The sequence below is a fragment of the Prionailurus viverrinus genome, chromosome A3 (assembly GCF_022837055.1).
Source record: "Prionailurus viverrinus isolate Anna chromosome A3, UM_Priviv_1.0, whole genome shotgun sequence".
Lineage (NCBI taxonomy): Eukaryota > Metazoa > Chordata > Mammalia > Carnivora > Felidae > Prionailurus > Prionailurus viverrinus.
Window position 1 is genome coordinate 2,055,034 of NC_062563.1, and position 27,818 is coordinate 2,082,851.

General features: G+C 58.7%; 1 protein-coding gene across 1 annotated transcript in view; it reads right to left on the bottom strand.

The window, feature by feature from the left end:
* The window catches only part of CDH4 (cadherin 4), a 537,076-nt gene that overhangs the window by 68,274 nt on the left and 440,984 nt on the right, over window positions 1-27,818 (bottom strand). The window lies entirely within an intron of this gene.

The following is a 27,818-nucleotide window of genomic DNA, read 5'->3' on the forward strand; positions in this document are numbered from 1 at the left end:
CACTCAACATAGAAAATATGTGTTAATGGACTGTATGTTGTTGGTAAGGCTGCTGGTGGACGGTAGGCTATGAGTAGTTAAGTTTTTGGAGGTCAGAAGTTATATGTGGATTCCAGGCGGTGCTGGGGGTGGGTGCTCCAATAACCCTTCATCGTTCACGGGTCCCCAGTATACCCTTACAAAATGCAGTTTTTTCCCTGTAAATCAAAGCTCAGGGATCATAACAACATTTTATAACGAAACGGACACGATGGAAACCTCCAGTTCTACAGAGCGGGGTCGGCTGTATTGCAAGACTGCAAATAAAATTCAGTGCAGAAAATAAACAACCCCTGAGCTCACAGACACAGAGGACAGGCAGGTACCAGGACAGGCAGGTGCCAGAGGTGGGGGCGTAGGGCGGGCGGCACGAGCGAAGGCGTCCAGGGTGCACACTTCCTGGTCTAGAATAAGGCAGTCACGGGATGGGCGGTAGTTAGCGGTCGTCTCCCGCCCATGTGCCAGCTGCTACGTCTCCAAGTCCTCACGACAAGAGTCGTTTTTGTACCAGGTAGCGACAGATGTTAAGTAGATTTCTCGGGTGGTTGTTCGGGAATGTACCCCCCGCCCCAAATACTCCTGTCCTCCACCCTGTACCCTCCCCCCTCCTCCACAACTCCTCTTCCAACCCTGTAACTCTCGCCTCCCCAGCCCCTCCCCCTCCACATACCTCTCCCCACCCCTCCCCTCTCCACATATCTCTCTCCCACCCTGCCCTCCCCTCCCCCCCTCCCCAAGCCCCTATCCCACCCCCACCCCCATTCCTCCCCTCAGTCTACGAGGACTGTCTTTGTTTCCATCTCCCACCTCCTGGCTCTGCCCTGAGCAGCACACACCCGGCAGGGCTCAGGCCAGGCCACGGAAAGAACGGCCGGGGCCAGGGCTGGGGACGCATGTCACCCTGTGCCGTCCCTTGGGCCGTGGGGGTGTCGGAGCTCTGCTGTGCTCGTCTTGGCCACAGCCACCCCTGCCTCCCTCCAGGGATGAACACACTGGGTCCCGGGCCTGCCGCCTTCTGCCCGCTCATCGCTCACAGCGCTGGGCGCCCCAGGACACGTGTGTACCCTGTGTTCATCATGGGCCCTCTGCTGCCCACGGAGTAACGCCCTTCAGCCAGGACAGCCGAGTGCGAGCAGCCCAGCGCGCAGCCGCGTCCAGGGAGATGAGCCTGTACGGAGGACAGAGGACAGAGGACAGAGGACAGAGGACGGGCGCCTTCCTGGCCACCTGGCTCCTTCCCGAGGGCTCCTTTCACAGGACAGCGGCCCTGGCCCTCCGTGGCCGTGAGCCACCTCTTCTCCCCCGAGGGAGTTTGCGCCAAGGTGCGGTCGCCAGGGAAATGGGGCGGCAGTTGCCAGTCTGGGTCCCAGAGAGGAAGACCCCTCTGGCCATCTGCACCTGCGCCGTTTGTCCGCGTGTGGGGAACCCGTCAGAGCAGATCAGACCCCGTTGGGGAACTGTGTGATTAATGTAGAAAGCCCCAGGCTGGCTGCTTATGAAGCACAAGCTCTGTCTTCTGGGAGCCCGGAAAGTTCTAGAAAGTTCGGTGAGTTCGGCACTTGAGCACACAGAGGGCCCCAGAGAAGTGGCCGAGCTGTGCTGGATGGAGGGGTCGCTGGGTTCGGGCCAGGCAGTCCTCCGGAGGCGGGGGCTCCGGCAGCCGGCCGGCGAGCACAGCGGACGGCCTGGCACGCTTCTACCGCGTTCTCTGGGCCAGACTGCCCATCCTTCATGGGGAAATTTAATTATAAAACCACTGAAAAGAACCCACCACATATTTAAAGAGGTTTTATTTTTTGCAAAGGAATCTCATTACAGTTTGACCACTGGGTGCCTTTGCTTAATTCCCCAGCTGCCGCTCTGTGTGCGCGCCCGGGACTCAGTGCCGGCTCGGGGATGCTCCGCACAGTTTACCACATTAAGAAGAAATACTGTACAAATGAATTCACCAGATCAGGGGAGAGCAGTTTCCCCTTGATTTGTGTCTGGAAAATGAGGAAAACATCACGGCAGCATACGATAGGGCCATGAATAAAGAACACAGACAGGCGTTTCTATCACCACCTCACTTTTACGACGCCACGGAGAATTAGGCTCTTTTGCATTTGTTATTAAAGGACAGAACAGATGGTAAAAGGTTAGTTTAAAGTGACGTCTACATTAAAATAACTTATGGTGCCGGGCGATTGTTTTCACCCAGGGACTTGTGCGTGGAAGGCCGGCTCGCGTCCTTAGGAAAGGCCGGATGAAATGAAGGATTCTGGCAGAATCTTCCCCAAGGAGGAGGTATTTGCCTAATCTCAAATGAACTTGAATCCGGAGAAAAGTCACCATGTGTGGGTTTGAATCGCAAACACCTCGGAGGTTTATTCCCAAAGCATCGAACCGGAGACAATCACGTCCAGACTCCAGCAGAGAAAGCCTCACCCCAGGAGAGGAAGACACCCCAACAAGGAGAGAGGACCTTCAGCTTCAGGCTGGTCCCCTGCTCCCGCCCCGCGTCACTTCAACACCTTCACGTGCCGTGGGCCGGGCCCTGCTCTGGGCGGACCCTGCCCTGCCCCCACGTGGCTCGAGTGCCCGGGGAATCAGACACACCTGAAAAAGTGACACCCTCTTAGTCCACAATTAAAAAGCGTGGTAACGACTGGCAGGGAAGGAACAGGGTCCTTGAGAGGCCCCAGGGGAAGAGCTCAGGGACAGGTTTGAACTCCACTGCCTTGTATAGTTTCTCCACACGCACCGCGCGTGCTCGTGCACACACGTGCACGCGCGCACACACGGCTGGATCTCCCCTCCCCTTTTGCACCCAGCGTCCTGGAAGGTGCGGGTTCCGTGTCCTCAGGGTTTCCTTGCCCGCTATGAGGTGTCCCCGGGACCTCCTGCTCTGACATTTGCAAGCTGCTCTCAGGTTCTGAGGACCAAGTTCTTTTGCGAGGACGTAAATAATTCTTCTGTGGTGCCTTCTGGGTGTTCCTCCTCGCCGGGTATTAAGCCTGGGGACCTTCCCAGCAAACAGACTACACACCCTCGTTTTTGTTACCTTCTGGGACTGCTGAGGTGCAGCGGCCGCCGCTCGCCCCCCGCCCGGCCCGGGACCATCGGGACGCAGGACGCGGGTGGACACGCGGCCGTGGCTGCAGCCGGCCAAGAGAGGCAATTTTCTTTTAAACCCTTGACTCCCAGCAGAGCCCAGAGGTAAGAGAAGGGTTTCACCGGACACATTTGTAGCTCCCCCGTGGCCGCAGCGGGGCCCCAGCTCCGACCGCTGGGGCTTCTTGGTTTTCTCAGGGTCACCTCAGGCTTTCTCTGTCTGCTGTCCTGTCTGCGCAAATGCCCGCCTGTCCTCCCTTCTCCCTCCCGCGTGAGCACTAACACGCTCAGCTCCCTTTTCTGGGCCCCAGGAGCACAAGCACCACAGGCTGTGTCTGCAGGGATGGCACGTGCAGTTGTGGGTGAACACAGGAACCATGGACACATGGCCTGGGGACGGGAACCACGGACACACCGCCTGGGGACGGGAGCCACGGACACTCGGCCTGGGGATGGGAGCCACGGACATACCACCTGGGGACGGGAGCCACGGACACACGGCCTGGAGACGGGAACCAAGGACACTCGGCCTGGGGACGGGAACCACGGACACACGGCCTGGGGACGGGAACCACGGACACACCGCCTGGGGATGGGAACCACGGATACTCAGCCTGGGGATGGGAACCACGGACACACCGCCTGGGGACGGGAACCAAGGACACTCGGCCTGGGGACGGGAGCCATGGACACACCACCCGGGGACGGGAGCCACGGACACACGGCCTGGGGATGGGAACCACGGACACACTGCCTGGGGACGGGAGCCACGGACACTCGGCCTGGGGACGGGAACCACGGACACACCGCCTGGGGACGGGAACCAAGGACACTCGGCCTGGGGACGGGAACCATGGACACTCAGCCTGGGGACGGGAACCACTGACACACCGCCTGGGGACGGGAACCAAGGACACTCGGCCTGGGGATGGGAGCCACGGACACACGGCCTGGGGACGGGAACCATGGACACACGGCCTGGGGACGGGAGCCACGGACACACGGCCTGGGGACGGGAGCCACGGACACTCAGCCTGGGGACAGGAGCCACGGACACACCACCTGGGGACGGGAACCACGGACACACGGCCTGGGGACGGGAACCATGGACACTCAGCCTGGGGATGGGAACCACGGACACACCGCCTGGGGACGGGAACCAAGGACACTCGGCCTGGGGATGGGAACCACGGACACACGGCCTGGGGACGGGAACCACGGACACTCAGCCTGGGGATGGGAACCACGGACACACCGCCTGGGGACGGGAACCACGGACACTCGGCCTGGGGACGGGAGCCACGGACACACCACCTGGGGACAGGAACCACGGACACTTGGCCTGGGGACGGGAGCCAGGGACACACGGCCTGGGGACGGGAGCCACGGACACACGGCCTAGGGACGGGAGCCATGGACACTCAGCCTGGGGACAGGAGCCACGGACACATCACCTGGGGACGGGAACCACGGACACTTGGCCTGGGGACAGGAGCCAGGGACACACGGCCTGGGGACGGGAACCACGGACACTCGGCCTGGGGCAGGAACGAGGGGCGGGCAGGCAGACAGCAAGCAGATGGCCAGCGTCACTTCCACAGCCGCAGGGAAGCCTGAGGCAGCGGGCTGGGGGGGTGGGCGGCACCAAGGGCTTCTCTGAGCCCTGTGGGAGGAGGAAGTACACAGGGGGAGAGATGTGGGGAGCAGCCAGAGGTGGGAGGAAGCAGGTGCACTCGGAGCCTCACGGGCTGCTGTGTGAGTGAGGAAGTGAACAGAGAAATGAGAAGGGGGAGGGGAGTCGGGGAGAGAAGCAAGGTCTGGTCACCCCTCACCTCCCCCGATGTGGAGAGGAGGGAGGGGCTCCTGGGAAGTTCTGCTCCCACCTTTCCTGCCCTTGCAGAGACCTCTGAGGGTCAGAGTAAGGGAGTGGCCTTTGGCAGGAGAGGAAGGGACCGCGGAGGCTGGTGGGCCCTCTGCTCACGCGCCAGCAGGCCCCCCCCCCCTTCATGCGCCGGACGGGGCTGGCAGAGGGAAGGCCGGTCCCCCACCCGTTCCGCCCCTGTTGGTCTTGGGCCTCTTTGTCCAAATTGGGGTTTCCTCCTATGTGTCCTCACGCCTCAGAAGCCTCTGTTAGCTCTGAAGGAATCTCCACCCCGTCCCGGAACTCCTTGGGGACCACTAAAGGGAAGCCCCAGAATGTCCAGCACCACCCCACCACCTTGTCCAGTCCATCTGCATATACGGGCGTGGGGACCAGAGGGGCAAGGAGGGGACAAGTCGTACAAGTAACTGGGGACCGAGAGTGGAGTCCCCTGTCTTCCCAAGAAGGCTTTTATACACAGACAGGGAGGCCGAGGACACGGGGCCCCTTGCACAGTCACACCGGGGACAGCCCAGAGGGTCTCTGTGTCCCCCAGAGCGGCTCCCTGGTCGCCACTGTCACTCGGTGTGTGGGGACTGTGGAAGCGCCATGTTTTAAAAAGCCACCACGACTCTGAGCTCTGGGACCAGAGCTTCATTCAGTTCAGCTGCTTTTGAGAGCAGCTGTGACATCGTGACCAGTGTCTGCGTGCGTCCCTTCCAGCTTGCCGCACTCTGAGAGCCCTTTGCCACCGTGCTGAGAACAGCGAGACCCGGTGATGATCAAACTGCTCTCATCGAATTAACGGGCCCGACTTGGGGCCGCGGGCGAGCCAGGGTTCTTCCCTCCCCCAACCCTCGCTGCTCTCTCCCACATCACCGCGAGGGGCTTGACGATGTTTGCCTGTCTTGCATTTAATCCAGTATTTTCCATGTGACAAAATCCAGCCCTCAATTATTTTCAATTAGGTTCTTGTAATGACCAGGAAACCCCAGAATGTGATAGGAAGAGGCATTTGTTGTGTAACATTCACACTGTTACACATTACCATTCACAATTACTTTGAGTTTTAGAAATCATGAAAAAATCCTCAAAGTCATATGAATACCAATGAAAGCCATGAATATGTTCTTCCAGAATTTGCCTGGTGGGGAAGAGTGAATTAGATGCTTCTCAGAAATGGCCTTCGGGCTGCACCGAATTAACAAAGACAGGTAGCTACTTAATTTGTGGTTTGGGATTACAGGCTGCACGACGGCTGGCGGTGGGGGTGACTCAGCACCCGCTCCTGGCTCTTCTAGTAATGGAGGCCCGATTTCCTTTGGGGGGTCATCGTTCCCCATCGTGAGTGGTCTTGGGGAGACAGTCCACACCCCCTGCACCCCCCGCACCCCTACCAGCCACCAGGCAGGCCTACCGGCCAGGCTGGGCCAATCAGCTTCTCTTTCCCAAACGTGGATCTTGAATCAAGAATGAGTCAGGGCCTCAGCCGCAATTTCTTACTCAACCCGGCTCCATAGGCAAGGGAATTAAAAGCAAAGATGAACTATTGGGACCTCATCGAGATAAAAAGCTTCTGCACCGCAAAGGAAACAATCAACAAAACTAAAAGGCGACCGACGGAACGGGAAAAGATAGTTGCAAATGACATATCGGACAAAGGGCCAGTATCCAAAACTTATAAAGAACTCACCAAACTCCACACCCGATAAACAAGTAATCCAGTGAAGAAATGGGCAGAAGACATGAATAGACACTTCTCTAGAGAAGACATCCAGATGGCCAACAGGCACATGAAAAGATGGTCGACATCACTCCTTATCAGGGAAATACAAATCAAAACCACACCGAGGTACCACCTCATGCTAGTCAGAGTGGCCAAAATGAACAAATCAGGAGACTATAGATGCTGGCGAGGATGTGGAGAAACGGGAACCCTCTTGCACTGTTGGTGGGAATGCAAACTGGTGCAGCCGCTCTGGAAAACAGTGTGGAGGTTCCTCAGAAAATTAAAAATAGAACTACCCTACAACCTAGCAATAGCACTGCTAGGAATTTACCCAAGGGATACAGGAGTACTGATGCACAGGGACACTTGTACCCCAATGTTTATAGCAGCCCTTTCAACAACAGCCAAATTATGGAAAGAGCCTAAATGTCTACCAACTGATGAATGGATAAAGAAATTGTGGTTTATATACACCATGGAATACTATGTGGCAATGAGAAAGAATGAAATCCTGCCATTTGCAGCAAGGTGGATGGAACCGGAGGGTATTATGCCAAGTGAAATAAATCAGAGAAAGATACCGCGTGTTTTCGCTCATATGTGGATCCTGAGAAACTTAACAGAAGACCATGGGGGAGGGGGAGGGGGAGGGGGAGGGGAGAAAACAGTTCCAGAGAGGGAGAGAGGCAAACCATGAGACTCTTAAATACCGAGAGCACACTGAGGGTTGATGGGGGTGCGGGAGAGGGGAAAGTGGGTGACGGGCACTGAGGAGGGCGCCTGTTGGGTTGAGCACCGGCTGTTGTATGGAAGCCGATTTGACAATAAATTATGTTACAAAAAGAAAATCTGGCTGGGGTCCCTCCACTAGTACAGAGCCACCTCCTGGGCAAGACCCGGCTGGCCTGCCCTCCCCTTCCCGTCCGTGGGAGCCCAGGACCCTCCTGGGCACGTTCTTTCCGCTTCGGTAGCTGGACAGCTTCCCACGGCCTTAGGTCAAACCTCCTGCCCCCGTACGGGCCGCAGAGCCCGAGCACAGCGCTGGGCAGGCACGTGCTAAGCACAGGAGAGGTCACTGGGGTGCTCACGTATCCGCGCCTGGCACCTCCCCGCAGAGGCCCCACCCCGACCTCTGGATCCCGGGGTCAGAGTGGCGCTCCCTGTGAGCAGAGCCCGACACAAAGATGCTTCTGGGGGGCGGAGCGGCTGAGTGGGAAAAGGAGAAGGAAGACACAAGAGGGAAAAGAGACGTGTTGCCCGGGGTCTGGCTTTAGTCTCATCCCACGGTGGCGGGGGGAGTCCCGGGGTGTGACCTGTGGCAGAGAAGTCCGGCTTGGGGCGAGGAGGCTGGTTTTTGTGGGCCAGCCCAGGGCGAGGGGGGTCCTCCCGGGCACCTGCCACTGGGGCACGGTCAGCCCTCTGCGGGGGTGTCCGACTCTGAACCGCCAGCAAGACCCCGAGCGGGCGGGGACGGTGTGCCGGCCCCTGGGGATCTGCACCGGCTGCACCCTGCTTACTTGTCTCCACGGTCCTTGTCACTGCCAGCTTTTTCTGGCTTTTTCTGTGTCGACTGCCTTCTTTCCATCCCCCACTGGGCTGCGTGCTCAGGAGAGAGGGGCACAGGGTCACTCACACAGCACGTGGCCTGGAGAGGTGCTCGCCCGGCAGTTGGTGCCCGGGCAGCCTGCTGGAGGGACACGGGACCCTGAGCAGAGCAGCCTGGGGCAGCTGCGCGAACGTGGTCGCTAACGAGGGCCGTCGTCCGCAGAGAAGCCAGAGCGGGCCCACTTCCCCCATCCAGGACCCGAGCTAGGAATACCCGTGTCCCTCAGGGAGCCCAAGACAGGAAGCTGAGTCCACGGGTGCACTTCCTGCCTCGGTCTGATCAAGTAGGGATCAACGGACCGGATGACGTGACACGGGAGCTTGTGGGCTGAGTGTTCCCTCAGGGTTGTCGTCCACACCTTGGTGGCTGGCATCCTGCTCTTCCAGATGAACAGTGGGGGTCTGGCCGGGAGCGCTGCCTCGTCGGTGTTCGACACGCGTTCCCTGCCTGTGTCTGGAAGGCCCTGCCCACACGGCCTCGGTTTTAACACAACAGCTCCAGTCTGCCATTGCCGTGTGCTGGCCCGGGCTGGGGGTGAGGGATGACACCGGACGGGATCCAGTCCTTGGGAATGTGGGGCAGGGTGGGGGAGACAGAGGCTGTGGTGGCCAGGCCATAGCTCGGGCTGGGGGGAGGCCGCGGGAGGGAGCCCCGAGGGGCAGGACCCGGCGCTGGGATGAGCCCCCAGCCCCTGAGGGACAGGAAGGGTGGGGGTGTGGTGTGAGCAGGCATTTGGGGACAGCGAGGGGGTGAGGCTGTGCGCAGGCCGAAATGGGGCACCCAGGCAGCCACCAGCCCTGCTGTGTCTGCTGAGGCCCCCCCCGCCCACCTTCAGAAACCACTGCCCCCCAGGCTTTGCACGGGCCGGTGGGAAGGACCGTCTGTGGGCACCAGGAGCACGTCCCCCAGCCCAGTGACTGGCTCAGGGAGGGGCATGTGACCCAAGCTGGGCCCACGGGGGTGTTTCCTTTTGGGATGAAGGTCTCCTCCTCATTCTCTTGGGAAGAGCGCCCCAGGGACTCAGGACAGGTGCCCTCACCTCCTCTCTAGCTCCCCTCCTGGGTCAGGTCGCCTGCTATCTTGCTTCCTCGTCACCACCTGGAAATGGGATCTAATGCCAATCCCTCAGAGCTGTTGTCAAGAGCGCGGGACAGACTGCAGTAGATGGTCTGCAGCATGTCTGAGGGCTGAGTCTTGGTTTAGTCAGTACCAAGGGCTGAGCACTGTGCTTAGTCAGTACCGAGTACCGTGTCAGTACCAAGGGGTGAGTACTATGCTTAGTCAGTAATGAGTACTGTGCTGAGTACTATGCTGAGTACGTTGCTTAGTCAGCAACGAGGGATAAGTGCTGTGCTTTCTCAGTACTGAGTACTGTGCTTCGTCAGTAGAAAGCAGTATGTTTAGGCAGTACTGAGGGATGAATAGCGAACTTCTTCAGTAAACGGTAGCTGAGTATTGCGCTTTATGAACTGCGGGCTGAGTATGACTTAGCGAGGGCCAAGGACTGAGACTTGCTGAGTTTATGCATTGCCAATAGTGGGGACCGAATACTTTGCTTTGTCATAATCTGAGCAGAGTATTCGACTCTGCAGTAACGATGCCTGGGTGCTTTGCTTTGACGTCTCCTCCGGAGAGCCCAGTGTCCCAGTAGATGCACAGAAAATGCTCTGCAAACCAGACGTGGATGACCGAACAAACAAGGGACAGGAGGACACAGAAATACCAGATGAGGCTGAGGTTCCGGGCCACAGTGCAGGGGATACAGTCTGCCCCCTCGCTACCATAGGGCATTTGAACCCTGTCCTTCGTCAAGTGTCAGAAATCACGCTACCTGGCTCGAGCAAAGAGGCAACGTACTGGCTCTCGTGTGGGAATGGTGTGGGTTTCAGGCACAGCTGGATCATGGCTCAGGTGATGCGCTCAGCACGTGTTCTCTCCCTCTGTGGCCCTTCTCACTTCCGTGGTTACACCCCATCTGCCTAGCAACCAGCAGCCACGGGGACAGACCGACAGTCACCGCAGCGCAGCAGTCACACAGCCGCTGTGTCCGTGGCACGGACACAGGGGCAACGCAAATGTAATCACGGCCACGACAGCTCATGCTTCTTCCGTACCCAGTCTGCTGGTGCCACGGGTGTTATCTGCCCACCCGCACAGGCTCAGTTACCGCTCAAACTCTACAAGCAGCGTCAAAGCCCCATTACAGACAAAGAAACCGAGGCACAGGGAATGCAGCCACTTTGCCAGGCCAGCTGGTTCCCAAGCACCCGAGCGGGGTCCACACCTAGGCGTCCTCCCCAGAGCCGGCGCTGGTGCCCTGCGCGCTCCGACCCGGGAGATGCCGCCCTCCCGGGGGCTCCGTGCAGCTGCCGTCCCGTCCTGGACCCAGCAGCCGCGGCTGGAGACCGGACAGGCAGATTCGCCGGGCGCGGGGATGGTGGCCGAGCCCGGCCTCTCCGTCCGTGCCGCCGAGAGTGGGTGAGGAGGTCCCCCCAGCGAGGTCGAGGTGGGCGGAGGAGAGGGGTGCCAGGCGTGTTGCGGCCCCTGCTGCCAGGCCGGCGGCTCCCAGGCCGGCCCTGCCCGTCGGGGGCTGCATCTCAGTGACCGTCCGGAAGCCACCGCTCCCCCAGCCTTCGTGGCGATCGTGATGGCAGAAGCCTGAGGGGCCACGGGGCTCGGAACAGGTGGCACCACGCGCGTCGACACTCTGCTCCCGTTACTGGTGGAGTCCCAGCTACCGCTGTGGCTCCGCAGAATGATGGTTCTCCTTAGTTTTGCTTTTTGCTCCAGGAGCCTGGAGAGGGGCCATGCTGGGGAGGAGGGATGGGTGCCGGGTGAGCAGGTGGTGCTGAGGAGGGGGAGGGGAGAGGTGCGGAGTGGGCTGGGGTCCCGAGGAGGGAGGGAAGGTGGGGGGGGATATGGGGTGGCTGGGGTCCCGAGGAGGGAGGGAAGGTGGGGGGTGCAGGGGAGGGCTGGGGTCCTGAGGAGGGGGGGATGGTGGGGGGGAATATGGGGTGGCTGGGGTCCCGAGGAGGGAGGGAAGGTGGGGGGTGCAGGGGTGGGCTGGTGTCCCGAGGAGGGAGGGAAGGTGGGGGGTGCAGTGGTGGGCTGGGGCCCCAAGGAGGGGGGGATGGTGGGGGCGATATGGGGTGGTGGGGTCCCGAGGAGGGAGGGAAGGTGGGGGGTGCAGTGGTGGGCTGGCGTCCCGAGGAGGGAGGGAAGGTTGGGGGTGCAGGGGTGGGCTGGGGTCCCGAGGAGGGAGGAAAGGTGGGGGGTGCAGGGGTGGGCTGGGGTCCCGAGGAGGGAGGGAAGGTGGGGGGTGCAGGGGTGGGCTGGGGTCCCGAGGAGGGAGGGAAGGTGGGGGGTGCAGGGGTGGGATGGGGCCCCGAGGAGGGGGGGATGGTGGGGGCGATATGGGGTGGTGGGGTCCCGAGGAGGGAGGGAAAGTGGGGGGTGCAGTGGTGGGCTGGCGTCCCGAGGAGGGAGGGAAGGTTGGGGGTGCAGGGGTGGGCTGGGGTCCCAAGGAGGGGGGGATGGTCGGGGGGGGATATGGGGTGGCTGGGGTCCCGAGGAGGGAGGGAAGGTGGGGCGGATATGGGGTGGGCTGGGGTCCTGAGGAAGGAGGGAAGGTGGGGGCGATATGGGGTGGGCTGGGGTCCAGAGGCGGGGAGCACGCTGCTGTGGGAGCCCCAGGGACGCCTGCTGTGCGGATGCCCCCAGTGTAAGGAGTGGTGACACGTGAGGTCCTTGAGGCACAGGCTGGTAGGACGGGGGAGCAGGTGAGAAGCTGGTATCAATAAAAGTTGCCACGCTGGGAGCCCTGCGACTCGGCTGGCACAGCCCGTTCGGGAGCGTCGGCCTGGCTGCAGGAATGGGGGCAGCCGTTTCTAGAAAGGGGGGCGGCCTCCTCAGATCCAGGGATTTGAGCACAGGAGCTGGAAACAGGTGCCCTGGGACTCCCCCCCGCCCCCGCAAGTTTTTCCTGCCCCCTAAGAGCTGCCAGCCTTCGAAAGAGATGCTTGTTACTGGGAATTCCGCCTGAGACGGACGCCAGATCTCACTGTTCCTAGAAGGGATCCATCGCCACGATGCGTCCTTTCAACTGAAGTCCCGCTTTCTCTCTACGCTCGGTTACAAGAGGGCAAACATTCCTTGGGGCCACTGGGGCAGGCGATCAGGCCACGGGAAAGAAGTGGCCGGCAGACAGGTTTGTTCGGTGACGTGAGGCCCTGGCAGGGACGGGGAGGATGGGTGTGAAGCGAACCCCACCCACGGAGAGGTCCCCAGAAGAGTGACAGCTGCGTCTCTGGAAAGCTCGAGCCTCAATGTCCCTCCCAAGGCTCCTCCCCTCCTGCCCTTCGAAGCCTTCGGGTCTCCCATCAACGCCATGTCCCCAAGCAGCCCTCCAGGACCGCCCTGCCTGAGTGGCCCTATTCAACGGCCGCTTTCAAAGTCCTCTCTCGACGCTCGCGTATGAGCTGGGGTGTGTGTTGGCACCGATGGCCGGTCTCCCCTCCGCTGGTGCCCAACGCGGCCTGGGCCGCAGCCCCTGGGGGAGCTCCCGAGGCAGCCGGAGCTCGGGGAACGCGCGCTGGCTGGGTGGGTGGGCAGTGCCGCAGAGACCCCCTTTCTCCCTCCTCTGGTCCCCTGAGACCCACTCTGTGGACAGGAGCAGGTGCCGGTCCCCAAGGTGATCCTCTGTCCGTGTATGCTGGTGCACCTGGGGTGGTGACTCTGCGCCCGGCCCCACCCTGAGCACCGCACCGGGCCTCCCCGACTCCCGCTACAGCCCCCAGGCGGACGGTGCCAGCCCCGTGTCAGATGACGACACCGAGGGTCAGGGAGGCAGGGCTGGGCTGCGGGTCCAGGGCCAATCCCTTCTCCGCTTCGTCTCCACCTGACAACACCTGGGCTCTCTGGGGCGCTGGACTAACGGGAAGCACCGACACCGGGTCTCGGGGATCCCGGGAAGGCTTTGTCCTACAGGCAGTTTCCAGGGCTTCGTCTCCTTGGGGCCGCACCCCGTAAGCAGACACGGGTTCTCTGATGTGTGCTCGGCAGGACCAACAGCGAGGAACCTGAGGGCCCCCAGGCGGGATGGCCGGGGTGGGTGACACAAACGGGCCCGTGCCCAGAGGAACACGTGGCTGAGAGTTCCTGGGGAACCGTCCTTCCTGCCGGAAGGGGCCCCGGGGAGCATGGGAGTCTCCATCCTAGAGCAAAGGAGCCCCGTGTCCAAACACATTCTCAGGAGCAAGTGGCCAACATGTTGGTGGCTGAGGAGTGGGGGTCCCCTAAGCCCCGGGGGACGTTTGTTCCTCTCTGGCCCAGCTAACGCTGCCATGAGTCCCTGATCCACGTTCCGAGCCAGGGCCCATGCCTTAGGCATCTTTGTACGCCGTTCCCTGCACCGTGTGCCCTGGATCTGCTGACTCCTGCCAGCACACAGGAGAGGTTCAGGGGAGCACACAGGAGAGGCTCAGGGGAGCACACGGGAGTGGTTCAGGGGAGCACACAGGAGCTCAGGGGGAGCACACAGAAGCGCAGGGGGAGCACACAGGAGAGGCTCAGGGGAGCACACAGGAGCTCAGGGGGAGCACACAGGAGAGGCTCAGGGGAGCACACAGGAGAGGCTCAGGGGAGCACACAGGAGTGGTTCAGGGGAGCATATAGGAGCTCAGGAGGAGCACACGGGAGCTCAGGGGGAGCACACAGGAGAGGCTCAGGGGAGCACACAGGAGCTCAGGGGGAGCACACAGGAGAGGCTCAGGGGAGCACACAGGAGCTCAGGGGGAGCACACAGGAGAGGCTCAGGGGAGCACACAGGAGAGGCTCAGGGGAGCACATGGGAGTGGTTCAGGGGAGCACACAGGAGCTCAGGAGGAGCACACAGGAGCTCAGGGGGAGCACACAGGAGAGGCTCAGAGGAGCACACAGGAGTGGCCCTCCTTCTGCCCTGCATGTGTGGGACAGAAGCTTTAGAGCCCAGGACTCAGGGCGCCCAGGAGCATGTAGTGGGACTTGTGGTCTGTTTGCCCACCACATGGATCGCCCGGGTGCTCACCGCACCCCTGCCTCGTAGCCCAGGGCGCCCTGTCTCCCCCTCCCCAGCTGGAGCCTGCAGAGAAGGTGGGTTCTGCCCCTGGCCCGACAGAACTGGGTGCAGGGAGAAGGCCATGCTGAGCCCCTGAAGGGCAGAGCCATCAGTCCCCAAACCCGTGAGCATGGCCACTCTCACGGCAGGAGCAAGGAGCCCCTCTCATCCTGCAGTGCATCTGCCGATGGCTGTCCACACTGAGGGCGCTTCCTTGGAGCTCCTGGAGCCCAAGCCCTACCCCGGCAGTTTGTTCACAGAACACGCTTGGTGGCGAAGCACTCACTCAAATGCCATCTCAAAGGGATGCCCACGGACCACCTCCTCAAATGTGAGAGTCACCATTGGACCCAGACTGCACTGGGCACGTGCCCGAGGGACCTAAAAACAGGTGGTCAAGGAGCACTCGGACACGGATGCTCACGGCAGCACCGTGCCCCGTGGCCCAGCAGACACAGCCCTGCTGCCCAAGCACTGATGACAAGATTAACGAGGTGTGGCCTCTCCACACAAGGAATATTATTTGGCCATAGCAAGGAATGAACACGATTCCCGCTGTAACGCGATGAACTGCACAACCGCGGGGCTCAGGGAAAGACACCAGACACGGGAGCCCATGTGCTGTGTATGTCCGCTTACACAAAACGTCCCGAATAGGCGAATCCATAGACACGGAAAGAGGCTTTGTGGTTCCCAGGGACTGGGGGAGGGGAGCGGGGACCGAGTGCTTGAAGAGCGATGGAATGTTCTGGAACTAGGTAGAGTGATGCCTGCATGACATTGTGAACGTATTAAATGCCACTAAAGGTAAATTGTATGTGGTGTGTATGTCACCACAGTAAAAAAAGGGGGCGGTGTGAGGGCCAGAGAGACCGTTAATGATTCAGAAGCGCTAGCACGGCTCCCTGATTATGTACAAGTCCCCAAACTTCGGGACACCAGGTGGCCTGAGAGCAGGACGGGGGAGGCCGACCTGTGAGGAAACCTCCTGTTCACATACCGAGGGCCAGGGAGGCAGCACGGCCCGTGTCACCTGCCACACCGTTGGCTGTGAGCACCTGGTGGATGATGGTGACAAGGACCAGATTCCGGCTCGGCATCTCTAGGTTTAAGGCAAAGAGCGGAAGCTGTGCCTTGCCCCTCCAGGGACTGGGTGGTGAAAACTAAGGACCGTCCTGAGGTGCCGCAGGACCTCCCATTTGGACCAGGACCTACCGCCCAGGCACTGGATCATTCTCCATCGCAGGGCGGTGTGGGGGTGCATCCTGGGCTCTCAGGGTGCTGAGCAGCGTCCCTGGCTTCCGCCCACTAGATGCCGGTACCGGCTCCCCCTCCCCCCTGAGGTGTGACAACCAAATGTGCCTCGAGATACAGCTCCATGTCCCGGGGGACAGACCTGCCCCTGGTTAGCTCCTGACTTAGTTCATTTTGCACGAGGCTGTCCCACCCCTGAGCTCCCCGGCTCTGCCTGGAGGGGGAGAAGGAAGCGCTCAGGAGCGTCCCCTTTCTCACGTGAGTCGGGGACCCTGATGAGCTGGAGGTGAGGACCGGATCTATCCCGAAGCCACCTCCGGAAGCCCTGAGAGCGGCTTCTCTGCTCAGGGTGCAACGGGGCAGAGACCAGGGTGTGAGCCAGGCTGAGCTCTTGTCTGGATGCTCCGGGAGAGTCGGCTTCCGAGCTCCTATTTTGCTGGTGGGACTCAGTTTCCCGAGGCTGGAGGACGGAGGTTCCCTTTCCCGGCTGACCATCCACCAGGGAAGCTGTCAGCTCCTGGGGGGCACCCGCGCACCCTCCCACCTGGCCCTCCCCATCTGCAAGCCAGCCGCTGCCACATGTCCCGCCCCTCCGGCGCTCCAATTCTCCGACCTCCTCTCCTGCTGGAGAAGGGGCCCTCCTACACGGTCTCCTTGTCCTAAAGCCACTGGGCCATGCAGAGTAACGTGACCAGGATGGTACGTCCACTATATTCACAGCAGAGTGCACACCAGGGGGCAGGATCCCAGGTCACCTTAGGAGCCTGTCTACACCCACCTTTCGCACACGTGTGACGGGCTGAAGGGTGACGGGTACTGATGTGGGAGGCAGCAGGGGCCGTACTGGGTGGACCCTGGGGTGGGGTAAATAGCAGAGGTTCTGAGGGCCCCAGCCTGAGGGCTACTTCAGCCCCAGGGCAGGCGACCCGGGGGACGGCCGTCCCAGGGCTCCACGTGGGGATGCAGCCCTTGCTGGGGAAAGACGGGAGTGGAGGGTAAGGCTTTGTGTTGAAGAAAAACTGGGCCAAGCTATCGTCACCTCGACAAGGGAGCCCAGTGAAGAAACCTGTCAGGGGACAAGAAAGAAAGGACAGATGTTCCCTTGAGGCGTAGGGGCCCGCACCCCCACAGCATCACCCAGGGGGAGGCGTGTCCCCCAGGAAAGGACACTGCTGAGGTCTGCCACCCGCGGAGGGGCCCCAGAGCTGGGCGGGCATGATTTGGGAAGGGGGCAGGGCCGCGGTTTTCTGGCTGCTGCTGCCAGGCACCGACCCGCTCACGTGCGAGGGACAGATGGCCCGGGTGGCCGAGCTCAGGCCCTGGGGGTGCTCCCCTTCCGCAGACTAGTAAGCGGACAGCCCTTCTCTGTTCTCTTGATTCTCTTGCTTGAAGAATACTAAGAAAGCCAAACAGAACTAAGGGATCCACAATGTCACCTGTACAAGGGTCCATGAACAGGGTGACCTCAAACAACGGTCATTTATCTTCTCACAGATCCGGAGGCCTGAAGTCCCCAACCAGCGCCGCTGGGCTCAGGTCAAGGTGCCGGCGGCTCGTGGGGGTATCTCTTCCTCACCTCCACCTCTGCTGCCTGTGGCCACGAGGCCACGGGAGTGCCGCCACCTTCCCTCCTGCTCTGCTCTGTAGCAAATCTCCCTCCTCCTCCCCCTGCTGAGGAGACAGCTGTGTTGAGGGCCCGCCCGGTGATGCTCTCATTCATCCACATGGTCCCTCGTCACCGTGAAGGTGACCCTTCTGGGTCGGGGGGTTGGGACAGGGAGGTTGTCTGGGTGGGGCACTGTTCTGGAGCCCATCGCGCCATCATTTACAAACAAGAAGCCAAAGCTTCCCTTTTACAATAAAAACTGTGTCTCCGTTGTGGAAAAAAATCTTTAATGGCTAAGCCTGCCTTTTCCTGTCTGTCTTAAGTTGAAAAACCTACCCATGTTCATGGAAAACCTTAAAGCCGTGGGATAGGGACCAGGGCGAGTGGCGAAGAGTGGCTTTGACTCCCTTTTTCCCTCTTAGCCCCTCTCCCAGAGACAGGCACAGGTGCAGGTGTGAGCACAGGGACAGGATGGGATGGGTACAGGTGTGAGCATATTACGGGCCGGGTACAGGCGAGGTGCAGGTGCACGTACAGGTGGGGGCGTAGGTGGGCCTCATTCTTTCAAGAGGCACACAGCATTTCATTGCACGGTTACACTCTGATGTACGTAACCAGGCCGACAGAACTCTTAAATACGTTCTCTTCACGCCTTCTAGGAGACGTTTTGCCAGGTGAGAGGCAGGCATTCGGGCGGTGCCTTGTTTTCCACAGGGAGAAGCCCGGACGGGGAGGGGCTGCTGCGACTCAGAGTTGGGCTCAGAGGGGGGACATCAAAGTGCCTGCGAGGACTGGCACGCCGGGTTTCACTGCGCAGTCCTCCCGGGTGTTTCCCCGTACTCTGAGTTCGTTCTGAGCTGGGAAACAACCGTGGGTGACCAACAGAGGATTATTCTTCGTAGCAATAACGGCCTTGACCCGAATTGGGAGGAGGGAACGAAGTTCTAGAGAGTAACTGTTCTATTTCTGGACGGCGTCACAGGGTTTGCTAGGCCGTGGACGGGATGCTGACTCTGCCAGGAACCCGCCTGTGCCGCCCTTCCAGCGGGCTGGCCATCACGTACCCCAGCCTCTGCACTCAGGCCCAGACAGGACACGCCGGCCGTCCCCGGCCTCTGCAGGCACAGGGCAGTGCCCCTCGCTGGCTGCCTCGGGCCAGCTTTGGCTCTAGGACTGGCCCCTGGCCCCGGCCAGGGGAGCTTGCTTCTTTCTCCGGGACTCGTGTTGGCTGTGAGAACCTAGTGCTGGCTGGGAGGAGGTGGGCAGACCCGAGATTGCCAACAAAGGTTTTCTCGCCCTGAACCTGATGCCAACCTGGTTCTGCTTCCTGGACTTGCCGTCCAGCCCACACCGAGTAACTCTGCTCCCCGGCCTCTGCAGATGCCCCGCCAGGCCCTCTCGCCTCAGCCTTTCCCACACTCGCCTCCTTCACTCTTTCCGGACACACATCTCAGAGACGCACACTAGGCGGGGGCATGCTACAGGCCTGGAGAAGTCCCACGGGAGGGAGGCCGGCTTCACCGTGGTCAACCCGGCATCTGCCAAAGCCCTCTGACCAGCCAACATCCCGCCGGCCCCACAAAAGCGCCATTACCGTACTGAGCACTGGTGAGATAGCTTTCATAGAAAGTGGTCTGTTAGAAATCAGCACGGTGCAGTCCCAAATCAAATGTCTATGCATTTTTCCTTATTCACTTTTCCAGTTCTCTGATACTCTCAAAGAGCTGAGAATTGCTTGTACTTCATTCTACATAAGCTATTTTAAAAATTTTAATCTTTGTGCTGGCGGTTGTGCATAAAACAAGAAGGTAGACCAGTTCCTTTTCCTCCAGGCAGTAAGAAGACTCATGGAAATGGTGCCTTGTTTAGCCTGTTTATTACTTATGGTGGTGATGATGGCGACGGTGTTGATGGTGTTGATGGTGATGACGATGGTGACGTTGGTTATGGAGATGGTGGTGATGACGGTGGTGACGGTGAAAATCGTGGTGATGCTGGTCATGATGATGGTAATTGTGATGGCGGTGACGTTGGTGACGTTGGTGATGGTGCTGGTGATGGTGGGGACAATGGTAATGGTGGTGGTGATGATGGAGATAGTGATACATCAGTATCATGACGGTAGAAAAGGTATGTTTGAAAACCAAGTGGGCAGTTGACAATATAATGGAGATGCCACAGAGCGAGTTGGGTAAGACCCAATTCTGGGTCCAGACCACTTGGGGTTAATTCCCGGGCCTACTATTTCCTCCCTTCTGATCTCGGCCTCGGTTTCCCCACTGGTAAAACAGAGATCCATGTAGTACCTACCACCAAAGTTTGGGTAAATTTTAAATGAGGTCTTGTATGTGAAGCACTGTGTCTCGTCCACAGTAAGTGCTCAATAAAATTCTTATGAGTGAGCCCGGAGTTGAGGCGAGAGTCAGAGGCTGGGTTCTACAAATTTTAATGTCAGTGTCATCAAAGAGAGAATTTGGGGGGTAAGTCATGGGGTAAAGGAATGAAAGAAGGAAGAAAGGAAAAAGGATTCACCAACTCTAGGATCTGCAGGTCAAGTGATAAAAATCAGCTGTTATGCCATAAACTCAAACACTGTAACTGCGGCTCCGGGGTAAGAAAACAGCCATGGGGTTCAAGGAGAGTGTGGGGCTTGGAGAGACCCAACCTTTAAACGTCCTGTTCGAAGAAGCCTCGTGGTTCAACTGCCAACACTCAGAATATTTAACTCCATCCGGTCACCTTAGGAGGACTAGGCCTGTTTTTATAACGCATGCGGTCCCAGTGACATCGGACGATGTAATGGTTCCTTTACAGAGTAAGTGGGAAAAAGGCCGTAGATGAAAGAAGTCTTCAAATGAAAGGGTTCTTTCCCCCTTCGAAATCTCCCTACAATTGGATTAAACATGACCTGATCCCTTGTTTGGCACTGGCTTACTATTTCTCATCAAGACCTCTTTTCTCCCAAGTTTTCATGCTGGTTAATTCCAAATACATTAACGAGGTCAGTATTAGAAATACGAACACGTGCGCACACAGGCTCTCACAGCAGAGGCAGATAGCTCAGCGTCCGGAAGAAAACAATGGGACTTTCCCCTCCTCAGGTAGGACCTGTGGTCCACAATGATATTCCCCAGGAGTCTCTCTGTTTTAAGGCCATCCAGCCTCTCCAGCATCATCAATTCACTTAATGCACATGGTGGGAGGCGGGGGGGGGGGAGATGTCTTTTCTGTATCTTTAGCCATCTCTGTAGGGTTCGATGGCCACTACTCATGTCCAGCCATACACGTTATCCACGAATCCAGTTACCCGGCAGCACCCGGCATTTAGCAAGTAGTAGCAGACATGCCTTTGATGAGACCACCCTGAGGTCTGACGGGAAGCTGGTGTGGAGTAGAGCTGTGATCTTAGAGCCACGGAGGCCGGTGAGATTCTCTCCCTGGGGGAGCTGTTGCTCTAGATATCTGGTGGGAAATTACAACGAAAAGAGAAAAGGAGCCGATGTGTTTAACTACGGCAAACACAAGAGTGGTCCTTAGAGACTCGCCTTCCTCCAGCAATTTCTTCCCTACCCTAAAGACATTGTCTTTTGCAATCTTCTCAACAAAACACACTTTTTACACCTAAGAAAGCTGGCCCCGTACATGGCTTTACTGCAAAGTATTTATCGATTGAGCCATGCTTTGGTGTAAAATTTACTTAGCGGAGAAAAGCATGCCTTACTTTTCAAGACCTTACGTGAACTGGCCACGTAAGTGTGTTACGTTCATTTATTCTTTGCTGCCAAATATTTCAGTGGACAAGGGGTTTAGCAATTCAATTGAGCACAAACACACAAATGCATGGTGAGGATACCATGTCAGTGACCATGAGCATAGGATTGGGAAGCAGACAGTTCTGGCTTCAAACCCTCCCCCTGCCACGTGTTAGTACACCGTTGGATAACCTTGACCTGTCTAGCTCTCAGTCCCCTCGTCTATAAAGGGATGGTGATTCCTGCTGCATAAAAACCGTCAAGAGGATCGAAACAAAGATGCTTATAACTCGGAAGACTCCTAGAAAGTGCTCAAGACAGGGTGATTACACCTTCCTCCTCCTCTCTGACCATCACCGTCACCATCATCATCAAGCTCACCACCGTCATCACCATCACATTCATCGCTGCCGTCATTATTGTCACCGTCACTGTCACCGTCACCACCACCATCACCGTCGTCACGAACACCATCCCCAGCATCACCGCCAACATCATCGCTTTCGTTAACCCTATTGGCAGTTGCATCAAGCATCGACATCACCATCAGATTCATCACTGCCATTGTCACCATCACGGTCACCGTCATCATTAGTGCCACTGCCATCATCACGGTCCAAGGGGCTCACTTGCCCAGAAGGAGGGAGAGCAAGAGACACAAAAAACATGTCATCTACCCACACTGAAGAAACGGACGAAACCCAGAAACAGACATACCCAAGAGTACTTACGGGGCAGCTCAGAGCATCTGAACATTTCCAGGGCTTCAGCCTTTGCATCTCTCAAGGATTCTAGACATCGTGTCTGATATCACAGGGGGTGCATGTGTGACCCTCCTGTGGTGAATTAAAATTTCCCTTATTTAGTACCTTGGGGCAGCGTGTTTGCAACTAGGGGAGCGTCAGGTGGTCCAGAGGACGAATCCCCCGGGTGCTTGGGGCATCGGTTTAGCCAACTGGACTGGACGCCCAGCAGCTCCCTCTCACTTCACTAGGGTCTCACACAAGTGGCAACGAGCCCCAGGAGGTGTACCTGGATCCATCAGGAGGCCGTGTGGGCTGGGGTCCAAGGCCACGATGCTCACCCACTAACACCTGCCGGGTGACCTGGGCTCACCTTCCTGGCTCCTTCATTTCCTGGCCTGTAAAAGGAGGCTTTGGACCAAACAACCTCTGAACCGCCTCTCCTGCCTCGAAAGCCTGCTTTTATGATGACACAAAGTGCAAAACGCCAAGTGCGTGTTTCTGAAGCAGGAAGTTGAAGACCTGCTTTATTTCTCCCCGTGTCCAAGTGACAGTGTAATCGGGAGTGACCTTCACCGGCTTTAACTCAGACGGGCCGGTCGTAAACCACGTGTGTCACAGAGAGAGACTCCACTCACCCTTTGGGGAGGTGGTGAGACACAGGCCTTCTCGGGGAGGCGGAGGGACCATGCTGGGCTCTCGGCACCTGCTGAGGGGAAGCTGGGCAGACGCTGGCTTCGGAGTCGGGGTCGGGGCGGGTCTGAGGGGAACGCGGTGCTGTGACTGTCCCGAGTGTGTGCCCTGTCTCCTGCCTCCCGGGGGGCAGAGCTGTGAAGGTCTCAACAGACCCAGCACTTGGGACGCTCCCGTTTCCTGTGGAGGGAAGCCCGGCGCAACACGGGGCCTTCCCACGCTTTCACCGAAGAATCCGGATTTTCAGCGCCTCTTTAAAAAACTGGGACATCCGGTCATGCCGGGCTCATGGTGACATTCAGGGGGCCTGAGACGGTGCTCTCTTTACGGGGGCACCTGCTGTCTTGTCCACTGCGGTCCCCACCACGCACTCTTGTCTCCTACCCTCACATGACCTCACGACAGGAAGCCCGCAGCCACCTCGGAGCCCCCACGGCACCCGCTCAGGGTCTCGGGTGTTATGGTTCCATCCCAGACCGGTGGCTGCCCCTGTGTGGGAGGCGGGCCTTGCAGGAACTCGTCACACGGGGCCGGTTCCCCGCAAACGCAAAACCACCACTGACCCAGCTCCGCTCCCTCTCAAGTTTGGAGGAGCCGTGGGATACACCCCACCCCTCCCGCCCCCGGTGCTCTCGGCTGTGATGCGTCTGAGCCTCAGATGGGGAGGCAGGGAGTGTCTGCGCGGGGCGTCAGGATGGCCGGGTCGCGGCGGCCTTGGCAGGTGCGTCCGACCCCCTGCCCTGCACGCACACCCCTGGACGCTGTCCCTGCCCAGGGTGGCCTGTGTGCCCCACTCGGTCCCTAGAGACAGCCCTTTGCTTCTGCAGACAGCCCGGCCGTCAGGGCCTTGGCCTCCACTTCCTTTCTGCTGATAGCCTGTCAGATGGCACAGGCGACACCCCGTGACCCCGCCTCCCTTCCACTTGGACCAGCGGCCTCTTTGGGGCTGTGCTGTCACGTCTGACTCCCTCCTGCCCGAGCCCTTCCAGACAGACACCCTCAGCTTACCAGGATCCCCTGACTTGGGCCACACTTGTGCAGAGCCGAGCAGGACAGGCCAGTCGTGGGCTGGCCTCCCTCGTTCTAGACCTCATGCCTTTATTAAGGCGGTCTCTGGTGATGTTCAGTTTCCCCAGCACACCGCAGAGCTCGGGGTCAACCGAAACCTCGCGTGTGTTTTACGCCAAACTAGCGGGGCAGGGGTGAGCGACCCAGGGCGGGCTGCTGGAGCCAGCTTCCCGGAGCCTGGGACTCTGCTCCCCACCTGCGATGGCTGATTTCGTGCGTCAGCTGGCCTGGGCCACGGGGTGCCCAGTTACGTGGCCCCACATTCTTCTGGGTGAGACTGCCGTTTAAGTCGGTGGACTTCGGGCCGAGCAGACCGTCCTCCCTGAAGCGGGGAGCCTTCCTCAAGCCAGCTGATCTCTGAATAGAGCAAAGGGCCGGCCTTCCCCAGGCAAGGCAGAGTCCCCGCAGGTGGCCCTCAGACTGTGTCTGTGCCATCGAGTCCCCAGCCTGCAGTCCTTATAATCCTGCTGTTTCTCTGGAGAAGCCCTGAAAGGGCACCGGAGTCTCTTCCGGCCCCCGCCCCCCCCCCGCCCCCCACAGACGGTACATCGCACGGCGGTGCCGGCTGCCACAAGTGACATCCTCTGTGGGGGACTCAGGGGACACACCCTCTAGTGCTTCCTCAGAGACGTTTCCACTGACCAGCTCCTTCCTCAGGCCCCGCACAGAGGAGGCGCCACTGAATACCTCGGCGATGGCTGGCTGGGTCAGACCCCGGCAACTCCAGGGGCGTCAGCGACGTGCCCCCCTTATCAGTTTTCATTTTAGCACCCTAATAAAAATGCTGATAATCTAAACACGGCAATAACTCTGCTCTATAAAAATGACTGTCTCCTCGTGTTACCGCTGTCATCGGAGGCTCCATAACCCTCGCCACACGAGACAAGATGGTTATTGTATTAGAATGAATAAATGACAAAGGTTTTATTACGTGAGTGATTTTTCTAGGCATCAAGATGCTTTTTATGTTGTACTCGGGTAATGAACACATAATTCACCAACACATTAGAGCGCCGACCTTAGAGTCTGAAGGCACAGTCACTGCAAATAAGTAAATTATTAATGAGACGATATCTAAAAATACAATCGCAAAGTCCCACCTTCCTCCCTAAAGAAAGAAAACCATCTAGTAACCACTGAAGCCCAAGGAGCTAGGAAGGGACCAACCACCACCCCCCTCCCGGGAGCTTCCTTTGTGGCATGATGGATGCCACGGCCAGTCCGAGCTCCCTTCTCCTGTCTCCCCCGACAGAGGCTAGAATTACACCTCCCTTGGAGCTGGGGGAGGCCTGTGACCAACCTCTAAGGATGAGGCAAAAGGGAAAGTCTGTGGCAGCGAAGGGATCCTGGTGTGTTTTTGCGTTCCCGACAAGCATGAAAAGATAGTTACTACTGTCACTTCTTGAGGTGGGCAAGATGGCAGGAGCATCAGCAGCCCTCTTGCAACCACGAGGACTCAAAGCCAACCCTTAACAGTGGTGGAGTCAGGAAATAAAGTGTTCGAGTCCTTGAGCGTTGCCGAACCCCTGACCCATCACCGACTTTCCCTTCTCTTCTCAGACGTGGAATAAAGAGCCGGTGCTCAGGCTGCTGTAGGCTGGGTGCTCTGTTTGCAAGGAAAGCGGCCTCAGGGATGCAGACCGTGGGGTGTTCTTGCCATGAGGCGGGGGCTCCCAAAGGGAAAGCAGGGGCTAGCCGGCCACAGGGCCTGCTTCCATGGCGGACAAGTGTCCCTGTGTAAGGAGACCCCCACGGGTCCCCTGGGAAAGCAAGAAGAGTGAGACTGAGCAGGGGGGTGAAGGGATGCGTCTGCTCCCGTCTTGGGTGTGGGACTCCAGGCGGGTGCCTTGGTGCCGCAGGCCCCGGGCCCTGGGACCTGGGGGCGCTGTGGGGAGCCCTCTAACACCTCGTGGCTGGAAACAGCCGTCTCCCACCTACAGCCTCTGGCCAGCCCCACGCGACTTTTGCGGCGTCTTCTCCCAGCCCCCACACAAGCGTGGCTGGTGTGACAGAGGCGGCGGGGGTGGGGGTGCTGCAGAGGGCGGTGCTCACAGACCCCCTTTCTCATCTCCCTCGCGGCACACAGGTGTGCGCATCGCCGCCAGCCACTTCTTTTGTGCAAGAAATCAGACAGGTTACAAGCAAGTGGATGGAGGGAGGTCTCCACGTTCCGTTTTGTACAACTTTACAGAAAATCGGAAGATCTTCTAAGTGTGTTCCTGTATCCTGCCTAACATAAAAGGCCAAGGATGGTGGTGTGGGTGAGGGTCTTGCCTCTTTTCTTCGTTTTCTTTTTCCTTTCCTTTCCTTAGTTTGCTTTTCTGTATTTAAAAAGACCTAAGAAACCTGTCTATTTTTAGAAACGCAACCCCTTTGCTGATAGTCTTGCCACGGGTGGCCCCCCCCCCCCCCCCCACTAGAGGCTCCGTGAGCTTCTCCCTCGTCAGCTTGAAGGTCAGGGGCCTGTAGCTTCAGGCAAACGTGCAGAGATTCGAGGGCAGTTGTGTTCACAGCATTCGAATCCAGTTCAGGCCAATCGAACAGGCACGGAAGTCAGGATGCGTGGGCTCTGTTTCCAGCCGTGTCATTAAGTGTGGCTCCAAGCAGTTCCAGGTGGGGTGGGCTTCGTCTGTCCCCTGGGCTGCGTCCGGGACCCCTGAGCTGAGCCCGGCCTACTCTGGGCAGCGTCCAGCCACCTTTACATCATGACCTCGGCTGTCCCTGTCTGACCCCGTGGGGACTGAGGCCAGTGTCACCTGCCCTCCATGCTGCTGTTGTGAGGACAGCACACACTCTGTGCGGTGGCCCCATCCGCGTGAGGACAGAATGAGGGTTGATGTGCATAAGTCATCGGGCACACGGCCGATGAAGAGCCCAGGGCCACGTCGGTCTGGCCACCTTCCTTCACGTTGTCAGTCTGGCCGAGGGACATTGGTCTTTGGCCCAAGGCACCATGGCTGGGGATAAATGCCCAACAACAGTTGGTGGAACCATTCCCTGGGGTGACCAAGGGGACAGGGGCAAGACAGGGGAGGCCAGAGACGGCCCCTCGAGAACGAGAGCAGGTTCCATAAGGAGGAAGGAGAGGCGACCCCAGATTCCAAGAGGCTGTGCCTGAGGAGTCTGACCTGAGGCCTTTGAAAGCAACCTAGCTCAAGGTCACAGAGTGAAATCAGTCACTGGCTCCTCCGCCCTTCCCCCCACCCCCCTCTGTCTGGCCTGGCTTGTCCAGTCCCCGAGAACCCCGTCTGCCGCCCAATAACCGCTAAATACCCGAGCCCCCGCCCCCACCAAATGAATATGCATTTCATCCGTACAACTAAAATAGCTCCTTTACAAGCGTCTTCCCTCCTCCCAGCACACAGAGCTGGAAGGGAGGGCTGGTAATTATACGGGTAACGCAAGTGGTCCCAGCCTGGCCGGGGGCTTAGAGCCTTCCTATAAATTATACCAATCGGCAGCACAGGGGCAAAACCCCACAAGGATATCGAAAGTGATGCTTTCTCCTGATGTACACAAGTCCTGGGTTGTGGCAAAACAGCATGTGTGTATGTGTGTGTGGGGGGGCATAACAGCACGTGGGGGGTGTCGTCGTAAAGTGAGTGTGGGGCCCCAGCTCAGCCGCCTTCACAAACACGTATGATCGTCTCGATGATGTATCGGGAGGAGACGTGATAAATCACAGAGTTAAGGGGTCTGCAGAATACAAATGCATCTGGAATTTTCCTCAGGAGAAATGAATGATGTGTTGTAAATGAATCTGAAAACCATCTGCGGATGCAAATATCGACAGGCTCCATCCTGACTCTGGGTCCCCCTCTCTTGCAAGGGGACAGTTTCAAGACCAACGCTGTTTCTGTTGCCTGAGAGTTGCCTCTGACGCTTCTTCATGTCTGTTTCTCGTAGTGCCTTCCCGGCCTGGCCACGATGCTCTCCCAAGCCAGGTGTCCCGGGAGACAGAGGATAAGGCGTTGCGGGTCCAAGGTCCCTGGACCTTGGGGATGGGGCTGAGAACAGAGGAGAGAACCCAGAGACCACCGGCTGGCGCCTGCTTTCTGATGAGGGTGTCCAGGGGCATCAGGCACAGCCACAGGGTTCCTGGCGCGAAGCCAATCTCAGAAAAACCCAGTGGGCCCCCCAATAGCTCTGTGTCGCTTTGTAAGCAGCCCCCCAGGCCAGGGCCTCAAGAGTGACCAGTAGAAGTTTACAGAACCCACTACAAGTTTGCGTCATTGATTTGGGTGACATGCAAGGCTTCTGTTTGGGTTTTTGGGGGTGGA